The 14805-nt window shown below is 45.7% G+C and overlaps 1 protein-coding gene across 3 annotated transcripts in view; it reads left to right on the top strand.

Annotated features, from left to right (window-relative positions):
- SLC35A5 (solute carrier family 35 member A5) overlaps positions 1-14805 on the top strand; it is a 51195-nt gene that overhangs the window by 14585 nt on the left and 21805 nt on the right. The window lies entirely within an intron of this gene.

The raw sequence follows: 14805 nt of genomic DNA, 5'->3' as shown, positions 1-14805 counted from the left end.
CTGTACTAGACTGGTTGGCTATTTCGGCTTTTTAGATATTGAATGTTGAGGACATATAGAGACCAATTATTTTCTGTTCATAAGCATGTTGGTGAACATACAACCAATACTAGTTTTGATATAATCCCTGTATTTAATAATGTGTCATTAGTCTTTGGGAAAATCTTCATTTGGACAAAATTAATAACTTTGTTTGGCATTGACTACCTTGGCAGCTATAGAACTTGTCATCTTTAACCCCTTAACCGCCAATACGCCTTTTAATGGTGGCAGTTAAGGGTACTTATTCCTCAGCGCCGCTTTTAACGGCGCTGAGATATAAGGTTATAGCGCCCCCTAGAGTAGGAAAATTTTGCGATTGGAAAAAAAATATATATATAATTTCCCATTTATTTCTCTCTCCTCTGATATGATCTAGCATACCAGAGGACCGAGAAATGGGGACCCTGATACCCACGGTGCCTTCCGGCTCTGTTCCATGGTCCTTGACGTCGTCTTCTGCGAAGAAAATGGCAGGTGCATGCGCAGTGCGCCTGCCAAGACCGGCCAGCTGGCACACGACAAAAATAATAGATTTTTCCTATTGGTTTATTTTGATCACTGTGATAGGGTCTATCACAGTGATCAAAATAAAAAAAAATAGTAAATCAAACCCCCCTTTATCACCCCCTTAGGTAAAAATAAAATAAAAAAAATTATTTTTTATTCAATTTTTCTGTTAGGGCTAGCGTTAGTTAGGGTTGGGGTGTTGGTGATACGGTTAGGGTAGGGATTAGGTTCAGGGGGTAGGGCTGTGTAAAGGTTGGAATTAGAATTGGGGGTTTCCACTGTTTAGGTACATCAGGGGGTCTCCAAACATAACATGGTGCCCACCATTGATTCCAGCCAATTTTGGTTCAAAAAGTCACAGTGCTCCCTCCCTTCTGAGCCCTGCCATGCACCCAAAAAATGGCTTTCCCCCCACATGTGGAGTATGAGCGTACTTAGGAAAAATTGCACAACAAGTTTTGTGGTCCATTTTCTCATGATACTCTTGTGAAAATAAATAAGTTTGGGTCTAAATTAATTTCACTTTTTTGCAAAAAAAAAAAAAATGTTCATTTTTCTTTTCCTTCCACATTGCTTTAGTTCACATGAAGCACCTGAAGGGTTAATAAACTTCTTGAATGTGGTTTTGAGCACCTTGAGGGGTGCAGTCTTTAGAATGGTATCACTTTTGGGTATGTCATATTGACCCCCCCCCCCCCCAAACTCACTTCAAATGTGAGGTGGTCCCTAAAAAAATGGTTTTGTAAATTTTGTTGGAAAAATGAGATATTGCTGGTCAACTTTTAACCCTTATAACGTCCTAACAAAGAAAAATACATGTGGGAAATGTTTATTAACTATATTGTGCAATATGACTCTGATTTAAGGGCACAAAATTAAGTTTTAAAATTGCAAAATATTCACAATTTTTGCCAAATTTTCATTTTTTTCATAAATAAGTGTAAGTTATATTGAATAAATTTTACCACTTACCGTATTTTCCGGCGTATAAGACGACCCCCCCCCCCCCCCCCAACTTTTCCAGCTAAAATAGAAAATTTTCTCAAAAGTCGGGGGTCTTCTTATATGCCGGGTGCGGGGGAATGGTTCCGATGACAAAGGGAGGGTGTACGTGGAGTTATCATCCCCCTTTTACCTCATTGGTGGCAGCGGTGCTGTCTTCGGGTGTCTGTGCTGGGGATCGGCGGCTACTCCATCTGCACTGTGGCGGGTCTGTGCTGGGGATTGGCGGCTCCTCTTTGTCCAGTGTGGGGGCGCTGTGCTGGGGGGCGGCTGCGGAGGCTCTGTCCAGCGTCGGGGCTCCTCCGGCATTTCCCCAAAGCCTGGAGGCCCAGGCAGCTCCATTGCTGCGATGCGGTGGCCTCCCTGAAAATGGCCGCCGGAGCCCTTGTATGCTCAGATTCAGATCTCGTCTCCCGAGATCTCGGGACGAGATTTGAATCTGAGCATGCGTGGACTCCGGCGGCCTCCACAGCCGCCCCCCAGCACAGCGCCCCCACGCTGAACAAAGAGGAGCCGCCGCTGACCCCCAGCACAGAGCTGCCACACCGCTGCCACCGATGAGGTAAAAGGGGGATGATAACACCATTTACACCCTCCCTTCTTCATCGGGACCACTCCCCCCATATGCACTCGTCGTATAAGACGACATCCGGCATATAAGACGACCCCCGTCTTTTAAGCAGATTTTGAGGAGTTAAAAAGTCGTCTTATACGCCGGAAAATACGGTACATGAAGTACAATGTCACGAGAAAATATTGTCAGAATCACCGGGATCCGTTGAAGCGTTCCAGAGTTAAGACCTCATAATATGACAGTGGTCAGAATTGGCTCTGTCACTTAAAGGTTAAGGGTTAAACTTGTTTAAGTTTGTAGTATAATGTATGTAATTGTTTATAAAATCGACTAATCAATAAAAATGATCTGATTTAAAAAAAAAAATGTATTTTATGTGAAATAGCAGTAGTAAGTATTTGACGTGTAAAAGAAATGTTTTTTTTATGATTACATTAAAAATATAAATCTGAAAATTGTGCTGTGCATTTGTAGGACCAAATTTCATTGCAATTACTGCTGCAAGGCTTTGTGGGTATGTCTCTACCAGCTTTGCATATCGAGAGGCTGAAAGTTTTGCCCATTCTTCTTTGCAAAATCACTCTAGCTCAATGAGATTGGATGGAAGCGTCTGAACAGTAATTTTCAAGTCTTGCCACAGACTCTAAATGGGATTTAGGTCTGGACTGTGACTGGGCCACTCACACGTGAATATGCTTTGATGTAAATTATTCCATTTTAGCTCTGGCAGTATGTGTAGGGTTATTGTCCTGCTGGACTGGTAACCTACACCCCTGTCTGTTAGCCTTTAACAGGTTTTCCTCCAGGATTTCCCTGTATTTAGCTCCATCCATCTTCCAGTCAACTCTGACCAACTTCCATGTCCCCCAGCATGCTGCCACCATGTTTGACACTGGTGATGATGTTTTCGGGATGATCAGTGTGAGTTTTCTGCCACCCATAGCGTTTTGTGTGAATACTTTTTCAAGGCACTGTTTTTGTGCTGTGTACACTTTAAACCTGATTGCTGCTATATATTCCTGGTCTACAATTCTGCAGTAATTGTTGTTTCCTTAGTAACTTTTCTTTGCTAACTAGAATGGCTGTGTTTTATTGTGCTGCCAAGCATGTGCTTTCTGTGCTCCCCCTGGGAATATATGCACATAACATTGTTTTCTTCTTCTGCTGGACTCATTTCTCTTTGCCGGTGCGATATGTGTCTAGTGTAATAGTGCATAATATTTTAGTGTGTGGTTGTTAAAGGGATTGCTCAACAAACATCATAGATGATGAGCATGTGATCAACAGGAGTGTGACTGCTGGGACTCGCGCTGATCCCATGAACGGGCTCCCGGTTTCCATCCAAGAGGGTAGTAGGGTGCATTTGTGACCGCCGCTCACCTCACTGTTAATGGGAGACCTTGCCACACAAGCACACTACAGCTCTGTTCACATGTGAGAATCCTATTCTTTTGGTAATGCGCTTCTAGCATCAGACATTTAACAGTCTTTAAAGATCTGAAGGAAAAAAAGCACTGCATAAAAATGTTTGGAATCTCCGTGGCCATTTAATTTGCTTATCTCTGCTTGACCCATTGGGTTATCTAAAGCAGATGATGTATTACTTTCAAGCTGAAAAATAACACTGCTAATATGAGGCAACCCATGAAGGGCAAATGCTTGTGAAGTGGGAAAAGAGGCCTGAAAATTGCCTAACTGTTTCTACATGGTGATCACTTTGCTAGAAATGTATCCCCTTTTATCCAGTATAGGTATTTCTAGTGTTAGGAGCAACTGCTTCATTTTTAACTTGCATAGAGGTACTTCTATCAATACATATGCAAATTGTATCTTCAGCGAGGAAGAAGACTTGAATTCTATAGCACGTGATCCTACAAGTCAATATTGGCCCTTTAACGAGCCTTGTATTATGACTTGGGATAAAAGCCAAATCAGACTCTCAAGTTGTCTGCAAATTGACATTCTGGTTTGGCTTTTATCCCAAGTCATATTGCAAGGCTCGTTAAATGGTCGATAATGACTTGTAGGCTCGCTACTTAGGATAGGTGACACTAGAGTTCTAGTCCTCTTCCTCTCTGAAGACATAATTTTCATATTTAATTTCCCTGAGGAGTACGCAATGCGTTTAAGTCTCCTCATACTGGCTTGCCAAACCTGGCATGTCACTCTCCACAAGGAGAAAACTTGCCCCTTAGGTCTATAAATACAGTCATGGCCGAAAATGTTTGCACCCATGAAATTGTGCCAAACAGTGAAGTATTTCTCCCAGAAAATTATTGCAATTACATGCTTTGTTATACACATTTATTTTCTTTTTGTGTATTGGAACAACGCAAAAAACTAAGGGGGAAAGAAAGGCAAATTGGACATCATTTCACATAAAATCCTCCAAATAGGCAGGATAAGATTGTTGTCACCCTTAACTTAGGTTGCACACCCATTGTAATAACTGCAATCAATTGCTTCCTATAACCATCGACAAGCTTCTTGCATTTCTCAACTGGAATTTTGAACCACTCTTCTTTTGCAAACTGCTCCAGGTCTCTCATATAAGGGTGACTTCTTCCAGCAGCAATTTTAACATCTCTCCACAGGTATTCTTTGGGATTTAGATCTAGACTCATAGCTTGTCATTTCAGAACTCTCCAGCGCTTTGTCTCCATCCATTTCTGGGTGCTTCTTGAAGCATGTTAGGGGTCAGTGTCCTGCTGTAAGACCAATGACCTAGGATGCAAACCCAGTTTTTCAAAACTGGGCACTACATTGCGATTAATGATGAGGGAACGTGCTCAGCTAATGTGTTATCCGAGCATCTTGAGTGTGCTAGAATAATATGTTTGAGTCCCTGCGGCTGCATGAACAAAACATGCAACCGTAAAATGACTCGAACACGTTATACGGGAACGTTCGTTCATCATTAATTGTGACCCAAAATCCTTTGGTATTCTTCAGATTTCATTATGCCTTGCACGCAGTCAAGGCAGCAAAGCAACCCCAAAACACCTTTCAACCTCCACCATATTTGACTGTAGGTACTGTGTTCTTTTCTTTGTAGGCCTCATTCTGATTTTAGTAAACAATAGAAATTTTTTGGCGAATTCTTGGTCTCATCTATCCTGCACTGCAACCTTTCATCAATTCTTCTCTGTCGTCCACGTCTAGGGAGATTACCTACAGTGCCGTATGCTGTAAACTTCTTGATTATGTTGCGCACTGTGGACAAAGGAACATCAAGATATCTGGAAATGAACTTGTAACCTGAGATTGTTGATATTGTTAAACAATTTTGGTTCTCAAATCCTCACAGTTCTCTTCTCCTCTTTCTGCTCTCCATGCTTAGTGTGGCATACAATTCAAAGACTGGGTCAACTTCTTCCCTTTTTATCTGATTTCAGGTTTTATTTCCATACCAGCTAAAGAGCCTGGCGTTGCCCGGGCATAGTAACTAACTATGGTTAGTTATAACAAATTATAATGATTATATTGCACATAAATTGTGGCTTTGTCATCTCCTTTTATATAGTGTATACCTGTATGTCATCTCTCCTGTATATAGTATACCAGCTATTGAACCCGATCTACGCCCGGGTGACGAGCATTTTTATTGGAAGATGGTCTCCTATCCTGGTATGTCCTGCCCCCTTCCTATCCTGGTATGCATGGTACCCCTGATCCCTATCCTGCTATGCATGGCCCCCTCATCCCTATTCTGGTATGTATGGTCACCCCCCCCCAAATCCTGGTATGCATGGCACCCCATTCCTTTTCCTGGTATGCATGGTCCCCTCACCCCCTAATCCTGGTATGCATGGTACCCTCTCATCCACTATCCTGGTATGCATGGTAGCCCCTCATCCCTATCCTGGTAGGTATGGTCCCGTCACCCCCCAATTCTGGTATGCATGGTACCCCCTCATCCATATCCAGGTATTCATGGTTCCCTCACCCCCCAATCCTGGTATGCATGGTCCCCCTCACCTCCCAATCCTGGTATGCATGGTCCCCCTCACCCCCCAATCCTGGTATGCATGGTCCCCCTCACCCCCCAATCGTGGAATGCATGGTCCTCCTCACCCCCCAATCGTGGAATGCATGGTCCCCTCACCCCCCAATCGTGGAATGCATGGTCCCCTCACCCCCCAATCGTGGAATGCATGGTCCCCTCACCCCCCAATCGTGGAATGCATGGTCCCCTCACCCCCCAATCGTGGAATGCATGGTCCCCTCACCCCCCAATCGTGGAATGCATGGTCCCCTCACCCCCCAATCGTGGAATGCATGGCACCCCTCACCCCCCCCATCCTGGAATGCATGGCACCCCTCACCCCCCCCATCCTGGAATGCATGGCACCCCTCACCCCCCAATCCTGGAATGCATGGCACCCCTCACCCCCCAATCCTGGTATGCACGGTCCCCCCTCATCCCTATCATAGGATGTATGGTACCCCCTCACCCCCCAATCCTGGTATGCATGGCACCCCTCACCCCCCAATCCTGGTATGCATGGTCCCCTCACCCCCCTATCCTGGTATGCATTGTCCCCTCACACCCACGCAGTCCTGGTATGCATGGTCCTCTCTCCCCCCTATCCTAGTATGCGTGGTCCTCTCTCCCCCCTATCCTGGTATGAGTGGTCCTCTCTCCCCGCCTATCCTGGTATACGTGGTCCTCTTCCCCCCCCCCCCCCCCATCCTGGTATACGTGGTCCTCTCACCCCCCCCCCCTATCCTGGTATACGTGGTCCTCTCACCCCCCCCTCCTATCCTGGTATACGTGGTCCTCTCACCCCCCCCATCCTGGTATACGTGGTCCTCTCACCCCCCCCCATCCTGGTATGCGTGGTCCTCTCACCCCCCCCCCCCTATCCTGGTATGCGTGGTCCTTTCACCTCCCCTATCCTGGTATGCGTGGTCCTTTCACCTCCCCTATCCTGGTATGCGTGGTCCTTTCACCCCCCCTATCCTGGTATGCGTGGTCCTCCCACCCCCCACCCCCCTATCCTGGTATACGTGGTCCTCTCCCCCCCCCCCCCATCCTGGTATGCGTGGTCCTCTCACCCCCCCATCCTGGTATGCGTGGTCCTCTCACCCCCCCCCTATCCTGGTATGCGTGGTCCTCTCACCCCCCCCCCCCCTATCCTGGTATGCGTGGTCCTCTCACCCCCCCCCCCCTATCCTGGTATGCGTGGTCCTCTCACCCCCCCCCCCTATCCTGGTATGCGTGGTCCTCTCACCTCCCCTATCCTGGTATGCGTGGTCCTCTCACCTCCCCTATCCTGGTATGCGTGGTCCTCTCACCTCCCCTATCCTGGTATGCGTGGTCCTCTCGCCCCCCCCCCCTATCCTGGTATGCGTGGTCCTCACCCCCCCCTATCCTGGTATGCGTGGTCCTCACCCCCCCTATCCTGGTATGCGTGGTCCTCTCACCCCCCCTATCCTGGTATGCGTGGTCCTCTCACCCCCCCCTATCCTGGTATGCGTGGTCCTCTCACCCCCCCCTATCCTGGTATGCGTGGTCCTCTCACCCCCCCCCCTATCCTGGTATGCGTGGTCCTCTCACCCCCCCCCCTATCCTGGTATGCGTGGTCCTCTCACCCCCCCCCCCCTATCCTGGTATGCGTGGTCCTCTCACCCCCCCTATCCTGGTATGTGTGGTCCCCCTCACCCCGATTAAACTGCACACATACAAAAAATAACATTTATGCTCACCTTTCTTTCCTGTAGTCCAGCGCGGTCCCACCTGCCGGAGGCCAGGGGAGGAGTGTGGCGCCGGAGTACGCGCATGCCCATACCCCGCTGTCCGGCGCCATATTGCTGAAGACGCTGCAAATGTGTCTTCAGTAAAATGGTGCCGTATAGCGCAAAGCACATGTGCCATACTGACGCACTCCTGCCCCGGTCTCCGAAGAGAAGCATCACGGCAACGCTCCTCCCGGTCAGGTAAGTGTGTAAGTATGGCGCCAGAGATCGCGGTATGCATTCAGTGTCTACGCGTACTGTGATTTCGGGCGCCATACACACTCCCTGTACCGCTGGATGCCCTCTTCTGTCTGCGCTTGCGCAGTCTATAAAGGCTTCGGACAGAGTGACACTTCCAGCGTTACAGATACTTGTATGTCATCTCCCCCTGTATATACCTGTATGTCATCTCCAGGTTCCCTCCGTCTTTACACGGTGGAGGTGCAGTGTCCCCGCAGCACCGAGCATTTCAGTGCCGCGGCTCCGCCCCCTGAGTTTAGTAATACCATTCAGTTAGAAATTGTAAAGAAGGACTAATTTAGAATGACATTAGTTGTAGCTGTATGAATAAGTTTAAAGCGAACCAGGCATTGTCAGGATGGCGCTGTTACACCGATTAGAATGATACCTGGGTTGGAGAAATCCGTCTTGTTTCTTTTTCAGTTTTTGAATTTCCACAAAAATTTTAAATAACCAATAAATTTCATTCAACTTCACAATTGTGTTCCACTTATTGATCACCAAAAATTTACAATTAGTATCTTTATGTTTGAAGCATGATATGTAGGAAAAGGTTGAAAAGTTCCAGGGGGCCGAATACTTTCGCAAGGCACTATATATATATTTATCATATACCAATCAGCGACTGGCGCAGTCCGGCCACGAATTGGCGCGGAATTCGAACGACGCACGCCACTGCTACCGTCGGGAGACTCCCGACGGTTGCCGCGGGTCATCTCCTGCCGCACGGATTTGCCGCAGTCAGCAATATTGGCGCGGAATTTAAATGGGATCTGTCACCCCATTTTTGGCCTATCAGCTGCAGACACCGCAATCAGGGACTTATCTACAGTATTCTGTAGATAATCCCCCAATGAAACCTGAAAGATAAAAAAATAGTTAGATTACACTCACCCCGGCGTTCGGTCCGGTCCGATGGATGTCGCCCAGGCCAGCCCAGCTGGTTGTTGTTCCTGGCGCCGGCCCTCTGCGGGCACGGCGGTTATAGTTTCCAACCCTCCCGCACTGCAGGGAGATAAGCCGCCACGCCTCCCCACGTACCCCATCCTCGCCCTAGCTTGAGACCTTCCCCCCCCCCCCCCCCGCCCGCCCCGCAGCCACTCACAGCGTTGCTTGCCCGCTCTCTTCTCTTCACACAGGACCTGTGATGAGGTCACAGGATGGGAGGAGTCGGGTCACATGATCAGGAGCCTTTGTCCAGACCACTGATCATGTGACCCCTTTCCCCGCTCCTCCTGTGACCTCATCACACGTCCTGTGCGCTCAGCCTTGCCTCTTGGTGTCTGCCGGACTCTGCTGTGCTGGATGAGGTAAGTATGTGTGGGGTCAGGAGGGGTTTACAGGGTAGATGTAGCAGAGCTGTGTGTGTATGAGGTGTACGGAGCGGAGCGTGTACGGGATGTATGGAGCGGAGCCAAGTGTGTACGAAGCATACAAAGCGGGCTTTTCCCACGGACACTGGAGTACACGGCGGAGCCCCGAGGAGCATTTTAAAACTCACACATGACGTTCCACCAGAAATGATATGCTGGAAGCTGACCGGAAATGAGATAATTTCATGAGGAGATTGTGACGGAACTAGGAATGCTTCAGTTCCGTCACCATGTCCTCTTCTGACAGCGCGGACAGCGGGATTGCCCTGGAATCGGGGATGCCGGCCATGTGAGCGGATCATGATATGTCCTGCATTGGGAGACTCAGGTGGGCACTACAATGGGAGCCGGGCTGCTATAGTATCTCTATAGAATCTTTCTTTATTTCTTTTTCTTTCTTACTCTGTTCTTTCTTTCTCATTCTCTGTTCTGTCTTTCCCTCATTTTCTTTCTCTCTCTCTGTTCTTTCTCTCTAATCTTTCTTTTTTCTTCTCTCTCTCTCTCTCTCTCTCTGTTCTTTCCTCTCTTTCTCTCTGTTCTTTCTCTGTCTCTCTCTGTTCTTTCTTTCCCCTCTTTCTCTCTGTTCTTTCTTCTTTCTCTCTGTTCTCTCTCTCGCTCTCCTTTCTTTCTCTCTCTCCATTATCTTTTTTCTCTGTTTTCTTTCTTCCTTAGTGCCGGTCAGTGTGCCCATAATGCCAGCCACTGTGTGATCAGCAGTGCTAAATGGGTGCGGTCGGGGTGGACATGGGTGTGACTAGTTGCAAAATGGATGTGGCCGGGGCGTGGCCTAAAACTTGCAGCGGCACGCTGCGCGCGCCGCTGTCTTTCTCCCTCTTTCCCTTCTTCAAAAGTTGGGAGGTATGATAGGGGCGGCTATGACCAGGGGGTCTGGTTGCCCAATGGATAGCAGTTCTGCCAGGAATTCTGTCACTGTGCGTACAAAAGGGGACAGAGCTTTGGGAGGAATACTGCAACTAAAAGCAATAAATAGGACTGAACTGAAATACTGGGCACAGCTCTGACTACATGTTATATAGTCGTGTTAATCTCCTCTCACTTCTTGTAACCTACAAGTGTACAAAGATATTATATAGTCACCATGTGACTAGTGGGCCTGTGTAACTTTAAATGCCAGGGCTGAATTTTAGTCCCTGTCCGGCCCCGTTGTCGCCGTCCCGTCCGGCGCCTCCCATCTTCATACGATGACGTCGTCCTCCTTGCTTCTCCCTCGGCTCCTGTGCACGCGTACTTTATCGGCCCTGTTGAGGGCAGAGCAGAGTACTGCAGTGTGCAGGCGCCGGACCTCTGACCTTTCCCGGCGCCTGCGCACTGCATTACTTTACTCTACCCTCAACAGGGCAGATAAAGTACGTGTGCGCAGGAGCTGAGGGAGAAGCAAGGAGGAGGACATCATCGTATGAAGAGGGGAGGCACCGGACCGCGACACCCACCGCACCCGCCCCCCGGTGAGTATAATCTAACGTGTTTTTCTTATTTTTTCAGATTTCATCGGGGGCTTATCTACAGCATTACAGAATGCTGTAGATAAGCCCCTGATGGCTGTGGCCCCAGCTTATGGGGTAAAAATGGGGTGACAGATTCCCTTTAAATTACATACATATTCTAGAATACCTGTTGTGTTAGAATCGGGCCACCATCTAGTGTGTGTGTGTGTGTGTATATGTGTATATATTTCGTCTTATGGTGTCTGTCTGTAACCGAAATCCTGCGATGCAGATTGGTCGCGGCCGCCAAGCCTTGACCAATCAGCGACAGGCGCAGTCCTCAATTAGAAGGACGAACGCCACTGCGCCGCTGATCTTCCAACGGTTGCCACGGGTCATTTCCGGGCGCACGGGCGTCAGCAGCGACGCAGCCGGGAGATGACCGGCTAGCAGTACCGAGATGACCGGCTAGCGGTACCCAGGGTCCAGAGGAGAGGAGACTCCTCCGGACCCTGGGTACTATAAACGTGTAAAAAATAGAAACCCCTTCGTTACCGGGCCAATTTTTTAAATTCTGACCAATGTCACTTTATGTGGTCATAACTCTGGAATGCTTCGACAAATCCCAGTGATTTTGAGATTTTTTTTTTCATGGCACGTTATAATTTATGATAGTGGTAAATTTAGATTGATATATTTTGTGTTTATAAAAAAATATCAGAAACTTGACAAAAATGTAAAAAAAATTGCAATTTTCAAACTTTGATTATCCCTTTAATCCAGATAGTCATACCACAGAAAAACATTAATAAATAACATTTCCCTCATGTCTGCTTTACATCAGCACCATTTAAACGCTAATTTATTTTGTTAGCCTTTTAGGAGGTTTAATAATGTAGTAGTAATTTTTCATTCTTTCAAGGAAATTTACAAAATTTATTTTTTTTTGAGGGACCTATCCAAGTTTGAAGTGACTTTAGGGGTGCTATATATTGAAAATTCCCAAACGTTATACCATTTTAAAAACTGCTCCCCCTAACACATTGAAAACTGCTGTCAGGTCAGGTAGTTTATTAACCCTTCAGGTGATTTTTAGGAATTAATGCAAAGTGGTATAGTCGGAATGGAAAAGTGCTTGTTTACCACCTAAATGTCGCTAACTTCTGAACTGACCACTATATCCGGGAGACTCTAAGGCCGCTATTTGGCCATGAACTGCTATGGCAAACATCAGGACCACACAATCATGATCTCGGTGTGTCAATTAAAGTGCAAGCCCCCACAATCTATTAACCATTTATTTGATGTCACTTTTGACAGCAGCAACTAAGGGGTTAAACAGATATGGATGGTGCCAGCACCAATCATTTGTGATACACAAGTTGTCAGATATAGTGGACAGCCGACAGCTGCTGGATTGTCACCTGTATGGGGATGATATTCCCTTATATCTCAGGTCAGTAAATATACGTATTGGCTGTCATGAAGGGGTTAAAATAAGAGTGATATACTCGCCTTCCAACGGCCTCTGGACTTTTTCTCTCCTCTCCACGCTCCCGGCATCTTCCGTTCCCAGTAAGGCTTTGCGCCAAAGACCGCTGATGACGTTGAGCTCTCGTGAGAGTAACGTCAGCAGCGGTCTTTGGCGCAAAGCATTACTTGGAACAGAAGATGCCGGGAGCGTGGAGAGGAGGGACACAGTCCTGGGGCCATTGGATGGTGAGTATATCACTTTCTTTATTTTAATCTCCCACTGGCCATATTCTAGAGTACCCTATGCTTTAGAATCGGGCCAGCAGCTAGTGTATGTATATGTATGTGTAATGTATGTATGTGTAATAAAATGTGTATATGTGTGTGTGTGTGTGTGTGTATATATGTGTATATATGTGTGTGTATATATATATATATATATATATATATATATATATATATATATATATATATATATATATATATATATATATATATATTAGATATTATACGGAGCCTTGTGCGTGGAGTGGGCGTGGCTTGATACACACACACACACACACACACACACACACACACACACTTTTATATACAGTACATTGCCAACAATTGTTAAAACTCACCTGTAGTAAGTAATGCGCAACACATGCTTGAAACAAAGTTGTTTACCCAGAAGTTTGGAAAGTTGCCAACCATTTTCCATTTTGTCCCATTATTTGGGTTTTGTATGAAGTTATATCCAGTTTGCCTTTTTTTTTTTTTTTTTTTTTTTTTTTTCTTCTTTTTTTGTTGTGGTGTACTAAAACGCACAAATAAAATTAGTGTATAACAAAATGTGTAATTGCTATAATTTTTTGGGATAAATGCTTTATTTTCTCTCCCATAATGATAGTTCTGCTTCACGTCTATTGCGTTATTTCTGTGCTTTGTTGTGCATAAATATGTGACTCTTCCGATGTTGTATTAGTCTATGTCTGATGAAGAGACCTGAGTAGTCTGGAAAGCTTGCAATTTGTTACCATCTTTTCAGTTAGCCAATAAAAGGTATCAACAAATGAGGACTCTCAATTCCAAATATTTTTTTATTTTCTGGAACAACTTCAAGGGTGCAAACACTTTCGACCATGACTATAATGCCCATAGGTCTGCTTCATTTCTTGTCGTCTTACTGATGTCTATTTCTTTTTTTATATTGAGAAGTATAGTTTGTACTGAATTGTGGAGATTGTTTTTGCGAGCACTTGTCTGTAAAGTGAGAAATGCTGATCTCTATTACGGGTTTGGACTGCAGATGTCACTAGACCCTTTTGGCTGCTTGTATAACTGTCAGAAGCTGCATACTGCTCCTACCTTGTTTTTAAGTTTAATGTACATATAATTGTATTTATAGCACTATAACTTAAGTTATGCCTCTGTCTACTACTCTGGAAACTTGGAGCCATGGCTGGCATTTTACAGCTTAGTTACTGACTAGATACATACCACAGGTTCATCCACTTTGTGTGAACCCCTCTTAAGTTATGATGTTGCTTTTGCTCTACATACAGTTAGATCCAGAAATATATGGACAGTGACACAGGTTTTGGCACTTTAGCAGTTTTCCAAAACCTATTTAAGATTGTTATATTATCAGTATATTAAAGTGCAGACTCTCAGCTTTAATTTGTGGGTATTCATATTCAAATTGGAGTAAGGGGTTACAGTAGGAATTACAGCTCTTTAATATGAACAATATCTCAAAAGCTTTTTTAGTGGGATTCATAGGCTATTTCCTCGTTAGTGCATCATCATTTTAAGCAAGTAAAAAGTCTGGAGCTGATTCCAGGTATCACATTTGCATTTGGATGCTGTTGCTGTGAACACACAACATGCTGCCAAAGGAGTTTTTAGTGGAAGAGAAACAGACCACCATTGGGCAGAAATGAAAGAAGAAATCAACCAGTGAGAGCAAAAATGTTGAGTGGTCAAATCAACAGTTTGGTAAAAAGTCTTAACACAGAGGCAGTAAATAATGTTGGCACAATAGTAGTCCCATGCACCTGATACAAATGAAAGCGGTAACCTGATAGGGTAGACAGACATGGATAAGAAAAAGGGGTAGGAGTATCACCATGTAGGCAAAGTTGTTTTTTTTTTTTTTTTAGAAAAGCTGTGGAATGTACAGGGCATAACGTACTAGGGTATAATATGGGGACATTACACTACTTTTATGGAAACCCTTACCTTTAGTCAGTTGATATATGTGCAAAGCTCTGAAATCTGTTTTGATCTGTTCTAAATTTGTCAAGCTTTTCTAGTAAATATTTGCGTTCCCATGAGAAGTGATTCTACACTTTTTGAAGTCCGAGGGATTCAGAAGTACTACGTGGGCGTGTTGTGTCCCCCACAATCACAGATGCTCTGTAGCCAA

Source organism: Dendrobates tinctorius, unplaced genomic scaffold (assembly GCF_039654945.1).
Source record: "Dendrobates tinctorius isolate UK_male_01 unplaced genomic scaffold, ASM3965494v1 ptg000398l, whole genome shotgun sequence".
NCBI classification, from domain to species: Eukaryota; Metazoa; Chordata; class Amphibia; order Anura; family Dendrobatidae; genus Dendrobates; species Dendrobates tinctorius.
The sequence above is the reverse complement of the archived record's forward strand: the minus strand, read 5'-3'. Positions and strand labels throughout refer to the sequence as shown.